Genomic DNA, 12,137 nt, shown 5'->3' on the forward strand with positions numbered 1-12,137 from the left:
CCAGCGCTGTCCGTTATCATTTGCATATTCACTGCTTATTAATCAGTCTATCAAATCATGCGCAAATTTTTGCGTCCTACTTCGACCCTACAAACTTTGTCGCGGTAGATGTACTTCACCTTAATTGATATTCATGACTCCTCCGGCCGCCCATCAAACACGGTCGACTTCAGATAATGCCCTAGCAGTCCCATGCACCATCTCAACCAAAAATATGGATTAGTTTTGTTTTCATTTGTTGCAACGAAGCTATGAAATGAGCTCGTGAACATCGCCCACTCAAAAACATCGTTTCATGCTTTCAAAGAAGCTTTTCGTATACTTGAATTTTAATCACAATATGTTTAAGATATTAGGAAAAATGCGCATTTTCTTTTAAAGTAATTACAAATTTAGGTCTGCCTGTTTATCTTCTGTTCCTTTTGTGCAACCTATTTTTTCCAAAGCTTTATTTCTTATTGTTTATTTGTTCTTTTCTGTGACACGTATGTGCCGTTTTCGATTACGGTTTTATTTAGTCACCTGCCTTCTGAATAAAATTCTGCTGAAATAGGCTTTTTTCTTTCAACTTGACCCCCCGCACAAGTTTGAGAGGAACTCTTGGATCCTACCGGAAACATTATTTGCTTAGTAATAAATGATATTAAATATTTTATTGAAATACTTATTTCAAGAATAATAGCACTGTTGCATGCGCTAACCTAATTCCGCTAATGTTTTGCCTCCCACCTGGCAATACGCATCGCTCGCTCTGCGAATCCGTCAGTTTGATTCCGTGTGCCCTCGTGATGCCACATTTGGTCAACGCTTTGGAAAAATTGACGTGACACGTGACATTTAGGGAGGGCACATTTCTATACAAACTGTTTTCCTAAATGTTTTTGTTCCTAATACAGTTTAGATAGCAATTATGACAAAAAAGAATCAGAGGACACATAAGCACTTCTTATGAGTAGTGAATCCAAAAGCATTCATGTCTAACTGAACGCCGCTGAGCGCTCCCTCTACTTATAAAATCCTCGTGAGCAAGCAAGCACTTTGAGACACTTAACCGACGCCTCTCATATAGCACAAAGTCGGTGCACTTCGATCGGTGACGTCATGCTACCTTGCCCGCCTGCCACAGAATCTAATGGGGCGCTCCTGTGTAAGCCATGGTGATTTTAACGTCACCGTTTTAGTGCGGCTGGGTTTGAGAATGGAAATTTCAGTCCAGGCAGCTTAAGTTATAAAAGGGGGAACCGTCTGGAAAGGATGACAAGAGGATTCTCTCGCGAACATGTAGAACGATTAGTTTTCCCGGAGAGGCCACGGATAGTGCGCAAGGAACTGTCATGCATTCTTCTCAGGTCCTCGCGAGGGGCTGGACTCACTCACGTATTCTCCCTCCCAAGTACTGACCGAGCCCAAGGCTGCTTAGCTTCGGGGATTGGGCGAGAACCGGCGTATTCAGCATGGTTGGGGGAAGACGATGAAGTGATCCTATTGCTCAGTGTTTGTTCTCCGTCATCATGATTTTCTGATAATTCTCGCTTCCTTTCGGGGAACACTGTTCCCTGCTCGACGGAAATGGAAGTGGAGCAACCCACACTCCCACCTGAGTTAGCGGCGCCTGCGTCGGCAGCCTCGAGGAAGCGGAACCGCTTCTCGAGCGACAGCGAGGCTACCCTGATAGACTCGACCGAGAGCGACGACAATTCCGACGACGACTACGTGACTGTCCTGAGTCAGAAAGCAAAGCGGGGGATGCTTAGACCCTCTGTGGACACGTCTACTATGAGGACTCCGCAGAGTTCGCCGAAGTACACCATACTTTTCTTACCTGTGCTACCATCCGACAACATGAGGTTCCTAAACAGGCAAGTTACATCGGTTGAACTGAAGAGACTGCTGCCCAATTGCACTGAGGACGTCCGGGTCAACCCTCGGAAGAATGTTGTTGCGGTAGACGTCGCTCAAGCGTCGGCGTTAAATTTGCTGTGAGCTGTCACTGACCTCGGTGGCATGAACGTTAGTACCATCATCCCGATGGGAAAAGGGGCTACTACAGGCGTCATATATGACATTGATGCGGCCATCTCAGGCGAGGATTTACCACTTTTGATAGAGCCTGCCAATCATGGGACCCGAATATTACAGTTGGCCCGTCTCAGAAATTCCAGATACGTAAAAAGTGAAGGTGACAAGCTTCCGTCGCATGTGAAGGTAGGTCATTTCCGACATGCTATCCTGCCATTTGTTCCCAAGGCGCCTCAGTGCAGAAAATGACAGAAATTCGCAGAAGGCTTGAAATCTGGGCCAGTTGGTACATACTTGAGCGAAAAAACCAGTCAAAAACACAAAGGACAAGAGGAGAAGTTCACATCACAACGACTTCGGTCAGGTGAGCGCCGTCTGTGGAAAGCCTACGATATGTTTCCGCTGTGCAGCACAACACTCTGTAGACAGCTACCAGGCTAAAACTTATAAGTGTCCAAACTGTCAAGGGCCCCACGACGCCTCAACAAAAGAATGTCCAAGAGTTAACAGAGAACTCTCCGTCTTGAGGAAAATGGTGAAGGCATAGTCGACTCATCGTGAAGCAGCTGCTGACGTCATACGACGCCATGCTCGTCGCAGACGCTCATCAAGGAATTGTGCTCTCCACACACAGAGTACGTGTGCCGCAAAGCCTCTTGCTGTTGAATCCGCTCCAACCCCAGTGAAGAATGTGTCCAAACAACGTATTGATAATGGAGCAGCTGAAAGGAGTACCGTGGATGAAGCATGACCACCACTGCCAAGAATAAGCCCCGTGTAAAAATCCCAACAAGGGGTGGCACCACAATGCTCCGCCCCTCACCCAGATGAGCTGAGAGAGCGCGACCGCCGAATTGCATCAATGTTCAAGTCTTTGATAAATGCGATTCGCACGCTTGTGGGCAACTCGAACACTCCAACAGCTCGAAGCGCAGTGCAAGTGTTGGATGCCCTGAGCCCAGTGCTTGAAAATCTTGCGTAAGCACAATGGCTGTTCCACTGCCTTCACTCCGTGATGAAGTACGCAGTGCGACGATTTTCCACTGGAATGGCAGAGGAATTAAATCATGGATTTCATGTTTCCGCCAATACGTTTTTACGAATCGATTTGCTATAGTGGTAATATGTGAACCGAACGTGTCAAAAGCGCTAACACTCTATGGGTACGAAAGCTTTATGGCTTCAACGTGCGGGCAATCCAGCAAAGTAAATGTTTACATCTGTAAAGAACTAACTTACATTCCCCACTCGATGCAGTTTCATGATCGAAACCAATACGTGTGTCTCCGCATTACAAAGAATAAAGTGGCCTTCAGCCTTATCGGCGCCCATATCTCCCCATCTAGTCGGTTCGACGGCGACCGACTGCTAGACATCCTGACGGCGACTTCTGGACCCTGGACTATTACGGGTGACTTTAATGCTCATGACTTGGTTTGGGGAAGCTCCAGGATTGATTCCAGGGGCCGGAAACTTGTGGAATTTGCTTCCGACCACGAACTCGTGTGCGCTGATAGCTGTCGGACTCCGTGAGGCGAAATCTACCTAAGGAAGTCCAAAATACAGAACAGATAGCACACATACAGAGGCGTGAGTCTTCGGCGGATTGAGCCATGCTTGTGACGTCCCTTAGATCACTAACTTTAAGAACAGAAGCAGCTTCTTTGTAAGCTGTGCACCAAATAATGCTTCTAAGCCACACTTCTTTCGTCGTTCTTTATCTACCGAAAATGAACTTTATTTAGTTGTAGATTAAGAATGCAAGTTTAGGTAGCTGTGAAGCGAAACTTTTATTCACTCGCTAACCGTTACCCGAGCCGACCAGGAGTGGTAAGCGGGCTCCTCAAGGAGAAAGAGGGCCGTTGTATCCTTCTATTTACGTGGCGTGAGTAAAGTCCCGAAAACGTCACCATACACGTGACTGACGTTGATGGCGGCTGCAGGAGTACAAATTTCCCCACTGCGCTCCGCCGGGAACTAGTGAAGCCATGGTCACTTTGCATCGTGCGGACGGTGCTACGACACTCTCGATTATCACCCTGTCGTCACCGACTCCTGCCGCTAAGGATGCGCACAAACGACGCACTGAAAATGACAAGGACCCACGCTACATCGTTCGTCTACATGTTACGCACGTAGCTAAGCCATGCTGAAACTCGGGATTGTTCGCGCTTCTCAACCCGCCGTGGTTGCTCAGTGGCTATGGTGTTGGGCTGCTGAGCACGAGGTCGCGGGATCGAATCCCGGCCACGGCGGCCGCATTTCGATGGGGGCGAGATGCGAAAACACCCGTGTGCTTAGATTTAGGTGCACGTTAAAGAACCCCAGGTGGTCAAAATTTCCGGAGTCCTCCACTACGGCGTGCCTCATAATCAGAAAGTGGTTTTGGCACGTAAAACCCCAAATATTATTATGTTCGCGCTTCTAACCTCGATCGCAACTCTACCGAGTCATGTGGAGCATGCGGACTCGAAGAGTTTTGGTTCTACATAAGCGATCGACGATGCCACGGCTAATACTTCGCGCATACTTTGCTTCCACCGTTCGCTATAGGCTGCGCGTTCGGGCGATGCTGTCAACTGTGAAAAGCTTCAGCGCAAGGTGTCTATGTCACTTCCTAAACACGGTGTTAGAAGCACACCGCACCTTTCATGTGTGACTTCCGTTTCCCCACGCTTGTTAGGCCGCTTGTTTCTTTACTAGTCCTTTTTAGATCCCCAAACACTCGCATTTAATCTTTTATTTCACTCTCGCTATGAATTCCAGATACCGGATTATTTCACCTGACGTGACCCAGCTCTTGTACTTGGAACTATGGGCTCAGAAACAAAAGAAACGATGGGGACTCGCAAGAAGAGCTAAAATATTGTTTTTTTTTAAGTAAGCTTCTATCCATCGCCTCTTCGGGCCTGTCTGTCTGGTCATCAACGCGGCTCCGAGTAGCGCTGTAGCACTGCTTCAAATGAGTCCGAGGCGTAAGTTTTTCACCTCTCGAAACCGCGACACAAGAAAGAACAAGTTATTCGATACGACTGCGCCTAGCGCTTAGTTAAATGGGAAAACCAACAAATAAGTGCCGTATTTGCTGTTCGCCTTTCACCTCTAGGTGACGGCTCGAACGGGATCGTTTCGACGAAAATAATGGCATCCTCCAGCGAAGCCGTGTTTACAGAATAAAGAAATGAAGAAAAAGAAAACAGCAATGGTTCTTCTAGCTTTAGGATTCCGCCACTTCCTTTTCTGTCTTTCCTTTTTTAGCACCTCATATCCTTCCATCGCTGTTTTATCTGGTTTCTGGTGACGTTTTATCGGCATATTTGGGACGGGAAAAGGACAGGGAGTGAACCAAAGTAAATGCGTATATACTCTTAGCTGTACACAGCGGATCATCTCGACTTTTTGCTGCCAAACTGCTCTAATAATGCTCTAGGACAAGGTAGCAAAGTATCATTGCTGTTTTCCTGATCATATTTTATTATTACGAGCAGCAATAGCTAAGCTTAATCAAAATTACAATTTTTACGTCCCAGCATCAGTACAAAGCACGGCTGCTTCCACAAAGAAGACTTCCAGCAGGAAGCGAGCTTGCTATAATTACAGTATGCTGATGACATGAAATTGAATAAAGTGCAGTGCACTGCATCACTGCGCCACGACGAAATTGCATGAAACAGACACCGGCAGTGGGAAAGCGGTTATCGAAAGCAAATTAGGCCGAAGACGATATCGTGGATTTTGTAACTGAGAGCCCGTGAGCTGTACACAGATATGCACCCTTAAGGGTGTTTTTTGGTTATATCAGACTCCGTTACCCTCTACAAGTGTGCGGGTGTCAGTTATATACCAATTTGCACCCTAAAGGACTCTTATATATCGGTGTAAATTGGTTCACAGTATGTCTAACTCACACGAATGTGTGCGTCATGTTAACTATAATGTCTTCATTTATTGTAGTCCTAGCGCCGCATGCATTAAACAGTTTTAGAAATATTGTACCCAAGCGACTTTGCGTATCCAAAAAGCCATACTTATTTGTGCGCCTATGGCGTACTATGTATTGGCCCCTAACTTTCAGTCTCCTAATTAGGTAACTTCCTGTAGATGGCATTCTTTGTTTCGTGGTTGTTGACTAGAACTAGAGATTTGATTTTAGCATAAGTTTTAGTTGAGTGGATTTTCTCATCATTGTGGAATTAAGTGCAGAGCAGGAAGCGGCGCCCATTAGTATCGGTTGGCGACAAGTAGAGTATGAGAACAAGCGAGCAAATGGGCAACTGGGCAAGTCGTTCGTCTTCCACTACTGGTGACCACCCTCTCTTTTCTTTTGTAGTTTGAGCTGTGCTTGTACTATGGCCTGTATGTTGAGTCCACTCAATGTTTTATTAACTAGCATAATACGCTTGACACCCCAATATGAAATGAACTTCTTAGAAACGTTCGAATGGCCAATGCGTAAGAGTATGAGCCTCTCCGCTGTACTTTTTGCCTTATCTTAAAGGGTGCTTGAAACGGCTCGGCCAAATTTTGTAGACGCGCAGTGTACAGCTAAAGATAATCATTTGCACCCCAATTTGTGTGAAACGTCTCGTATTAAGAGAGCTACGGATGATTACAGGTTCACCTCCTCCATTGCCATGCATTTTTTCCTCAACTCGTTCTCCGCCTTCAGTGGCTCTGCGTCATGATGGCACGTTATGTCGTCTACTTCCGTTTCTCCCGAAGCGAGCGCGCGAAGCCTCTCCGAACTCCCTGCCAGGTGCTTGGCGGTCGACACCAAGCGAGAGCTATCGAAGCAGCGTGCGTTGCGGGCATTCTGTCACTGCGCCGAACGTGTCTGGTATTCCGGTAACCACAGGCGAGTTTTGCGTTTCGACGGATGGCTGGAGGCATAAACTCAAGCTGATGAAGGAACTTTAGCGTAGACGTACGTGAGGGGCCTGATTGGTCTGCACGGTCTAGTGACCTGTTGGCGCAGAGCTTAATCAGCCAAACAAAGCGCTAATATTGCTCTAACTAAGTGTAAATCATTTTAAACATTTGCAAAAACAACGTGTTAACGATTACACTCCTGCGAGAAATTTACACCCGCAGCAAAGAAGAACACATTTCATTAATCCTACTCTGTGTGGTTGAGCTCTATGCCACCAGGTGACTGCACCGTGCAGATCATTCACATTCCCTTTCACTTGCGTTTACCCTAATACCGGACTCGCGAAGCGCTATTGCGTTAGTAATCATCGGTGTAAAGTGAAAACCTCAAACGAGCAAATCCTGGCGCCGATCGGATAGCGGCAGTCCGATGCGCTGCAGCCAGTCCGGTCATCTGCTACCTTGCAGAGGCACACAATGTCGCCGCTTGACATATTGCCAGTCGCTACGTTTGCAGTCCACAACGCAACAAAGTCGAATCAAATTGCTCCCGAAAAGACCGAGACCGACTCTGACCGCGGAGCTCTCGTCAAGGGTTCTGTTGCCAAGGCAGCGTTGTATTATTATTTTAAAGGTAGGCTTTCTATACCCAAACAGAAAGTCTGGAAAAAGGACAGACACACACTCAGTTGCTCCTCTTTTTAAAGAAAACAGATATAACAGCTTACACGAATCTTAAGCTAGACACATAAGCCACAGGAAACCGCGAGAAGAGCACGGGCTCTTCTTTCCCGCTGTGCTTGTTCGTTTACGTTTACTCTGTTAACAAAGCAAAGGAATAAAAAGAGGGGGTGGGGGATGTACCTCATGTGAAATCTTGAAAAAATACTTCAAACATTTGAAACTTGCAAGCTCTTGCAGGGGGATAGAAATTTCACCCAGAAGTTGAGTGGTAGCTTCGGAAAGCATGGTGGTTAGCGGCCGCAGAAACAAGAATTGAAAGCTGCGTCTCCTGTAGAGCAAGCAACTGTGAAGACTAGTGCTAAAAGTGTAGGCAACACCTCCTCCCCCCCAACCTCTCATTCTTTTTTTTGGGGGGGGGGGGCGGGGGGGCAGGGTTGGTGGTTGAGGCTAGGGATTGCTGAAGCATATAAAAGAAAAACGAAATTCGCGGCGCCTTCAACACACAGGGTAAGAACAGGATGAAACGCCCGACCGCTCCTCCTGTGTGCAGTTCATTGCCTTTGAGTGCGGCTCACGAATGCTTCGTCTGAGATAACAATGGCTTCCGGAGCTCCGATGCTGCTTCCGTTTCGTTCTATTCAGTTTCAGTGATCTTTTTTATCCGTGGTCCGTGGTCTAAGTCGTAATTATGAACTACAAGCCGTGCACATGCCAGAAATTGTCGTCTTAGCTGTGTGGACGACCACTTGCGATGCATCAGGGCTTCGTTTATGGTATTCTTATTTTGCACGCTCTCAGGAATCTACGCATAGTCATAGATGCATGCTCAAAGCATTCATGCAGTATTCCAAGTTTTATACAGTACTTACTGGACAGCATAATGCACCTTCCGAGTCTTGTTTTTGTCAAAAACAATGATACAAAGCCCACGAATGAGGCAGCTATATTTAGCTTCGCTCAAGCTTCGACGCGACGTAAACATATGCCGCTCGCAGTTCATTTTCATACAGTTCTATGTACAGAAATGTTAACTCATACGGCCTTTGATGTTTTCCAATCAACAAGGTATTTATTTACTACGTAAGTATGCACCCAGACTCTATGCAGAGGGCACGTGCGCTTGGGCCTCATTTAATCGTAGATACATTATTGGGGCACAACTGTAATTACCTTGAGCACAATACATTCTCTAGAAAAAGCTGCATATAGACTTCCAGTTCTGTCTCTTGAAGCTAATGAAGTGTCTTTGTAGCATCGTTCTTGTATAGATGTCGTGTTTGCATGGCAAAAAAAAGTGTAACATATACATGGAGGGACAAATGATTTGAGGTTTTTTTGTCTTACCTACAGCGGGAAAGAACAGCAGTAACGATAAAGATGGAATCAAATGGCAGCGGGTTTTTATGACGTGCGCACTCCACGTTTTCTCTTTTAGCAGTCCTAACTGGGCGAGAGGTTACTTGGAGTTCCTCTCTGTTTCACATTATGCAGTAAATGAGTGTATCCGTGTTGCAGATAATCTTAACCAGCTTTGCTGCCTAGATTGGTGAAACACATGATGAGCCATACGTGTATAGAACGTTGTCGACTACTGCAATTGGCGTTATCGGTGGGTTTCCCGAATAAACCAATCTCCAAGCGAATCCCTGGCAGCGTCCACTGACCCTAGTTTAAATCGCAGCTTGTCTAGTTAGTAATAGCCCACGTTCATAAGTACAACTTTGCCCGTTCAAGAATTCTCGCTTTCCTTTTCTGTAATATCATACATCTTTCTTCTCGGTGCGTGGTATGGTTCCCGTTTACATTCCCCTACAGTATCTTCAGAACAAGCCACACTTCCTGAAAAAAGAAACATTTCTTTGCTTCATTGACCAACTTGACAATAAAACACTTTGTAAGTCATCGAGAGATGGAGGTTTAAAAATAAAGTTGATTTGTGGGGTTTAACGTATAAAAATAACTATCGGTTGATATGAAACACACCATAGCGCTGAGTTCCGTTGTGTTTTACACCACTTGGGGGCTCTCTGAAGTACAATCAAAGTTCTGTGCGTGAGCTTTATTGGATTCTATTTCCATGGGAATGCGGTGGCCGCGGCCTGGAACTGAATCCTGCGACTTCCTGCTCCGCAGTGGAACGTGAAATCCCGGGAGCCACCATGGCTATTATTAAAGTGAAACTAGGCATCCGCCTGTCGGTACCCCAACGTTACAAAGTGAATCGACACTGGTTCTTCGCAATGAAAGCTGTACGCAGTTAAGTAAACATTCATTCTGCCTCATTTGTAGGTCTAACCAGGTGCTTTTGAGTTTCGCGAGACAGTACTTCTGCGAAGTGACTGTACCGGTAGGCTAGCAGGTGGGAGTGTGAAGGTTGGTGACCAGTTCGATCCCAGAAACTGGGCGAATTCTGCATCTACGACGCTTACTTTCTCAAGAACGAAGGCAGGCTTTTCGGCTGCTCACAGGCGGATGTGCCCTTTCTGTTTCATCTGGCGTCGTCCAAGTGATTACTGGCCACTTCAGCTATGCTTGAAAAGAAAAAGTGTGCAGTCATTTTATTCTACCAGTACTAAATTATTCGGCAGATATTTGGAGGTCAACGAAGAAGGTTGAGAAGGAGTCACAGGAACCATTCAACTGGTCACTGAAATAAGAATAACTGTAAGTTTAAAAGAAAGGAAGACAGTGATGGTGTCCCAGAACTCAAATGAGGGTAGCCGACATTATTATTGATTTTAAGAGGAAGAAATGAAGTTGGGTAGGCAATCTAATGCGTAGAATAGGTAACCATTGGTCTATTAGAGTTACAGAAGGTGTGCCAAAGGAAGGGATACGCCGTCGAGGGCGGCTGATAACTACGTATTACCATAATGTGAGAAAATTTCCAGGCGATGGATGTTGTCCACTGGTGCAAGATAGGAGCAATTGGAGAACGATGCGACAGTCTTTCGTCCTGCAAAGGGCATGAAATGACTGAAAACGAAGACGAAGATTATTATAATGATGATGACGATGATGATGATGAATCGCCCTTCACATTGGCAATTTTAAATATTATATGTCTAATGACAATGTGTGAAAAGGTGGCTGATACCGTTGTAGCAAATATTTCAGTCCTTCATTTGCTTAAGCGAATGAGGGTTTATGCCTGGCCTCCTCCGTGCGGACGTCATAAAGGCATGTGTGTTGTACATTCCTTCGTGGCAAGGCATAATGTCTTGCCGTCTTTTTTATGGTGCTGGTTATGCACTGACGCTTTGGATGGTATGCAATTTCGACAATATCGCTATTAGGGTTTCGCAACAACCCAGTTTCGAAGCAGTGTTGCACCATGATAACATCTATGACGCCCGTTGTGTCACACGCTCCACGTCAATAGATGACAGTTCTCAAAATAATAGATTAGATGTACGCCATGCTCACCGGTAACGTATACTGCCTCGAAGCAACATAATTGCAATGTTATGTAGAGTTGGCCAGAAAGACTTGCGTCACATGGGCTCCACAAGAAATGTGTATTTCAGCTCAGTTAAAGCTACATGCTTCTAAATTAATGAATCACTTTGTAGGCCGCAAAAAAGTAGTACAAATTAAAATTTTGAACTAGAAGCTATATATGCAAGTCTCACTGAAAATTTTTTTCAATTTTTTTTCACAACATTCTGTCGCCTAAAACTATTGTTACCGACTGTACATACAATTGCGGGGATGAGGGCAGATATTCTTTGCAACATTCTCTAATGTAACCCCCTAGAAATGAAATTTCTTGCCAGTAATTTCGTGAACGCAATATTTTTTGTCCGCAATTTGTTGTTAAACAATGCAGCTTCTATAGCAATGGTCTCAGCTTTTGGTTTGTTCGGTCATCTTAATGCAGCGCCCAGTTGTATTTTTTTTTCGACCCCTGCCATGCTCACAAAGGATGTGCCGAAGCCATTATGTAGAGAGGTTGGTACAGGATATTCTCATCGCGAGAGTTCAACCACCCCTCTTTTCGTTTTTGAGGAAACATATTTTGAGCATGCAGCCTTGGAAACCGTAGCACAGGTTTGCGCCAGAGGCAGAACTTCATATAGCACTTGTGTTTGTGCTAAGCTAAATTATTTTTCTTGTTGTTGAGTGTCGATGTTCGTGCCCTGTGAAGTGCACTACACCTCTTTGATTGCTTTAGCTTTGTGATAAATAATAAGCATTATAATCCTCGAACGTTTCCCGCTACTCAGGAGTTCACGGGCTGTATTAGGCGAGTTTACTTGTAAGCAGCTTGTTAACTGAGGCGCCGTGATGTGGACGGTTGAATAGAAGCAAAGCAGTGAACCACTGTAGCGATGTTTGCCCATCTCTCGAAGTTTTCCCAGCGGCCCCAAGGGTAACATATGCAAACTAGCCTTCCTCATGACAATTTCCATCCAATGTTGCTCATAAATTGCCACGTGATTTTCAGTTGTCTCTCAACCTTAGTACCGCAATTAATTTTTCATTTTAGATCTTTATTATCTTCAGTGCACTGTACCATAGAACCAGCCGCTATTTGAAGTGTGTTTACGAAGATGTGTTCGTAC

The sequence above is a fragment of the Dermacentor albipictus genome, chromosome 4 (genome assembly GCF_038994185.2).
Source record: "Dermacentor albipictus isolate Rhodes 1998 colony chromosome 4, USDA_Dalb.pri_finalv2, whole genome shotgun sequence".
Classification (NCBI taxonomy): Eukaryota; Metazoa; Arthropoda; class Arachnida; order Ixodida; family Ixodidae; genus Dermacentor; species Dermacentor albipictus.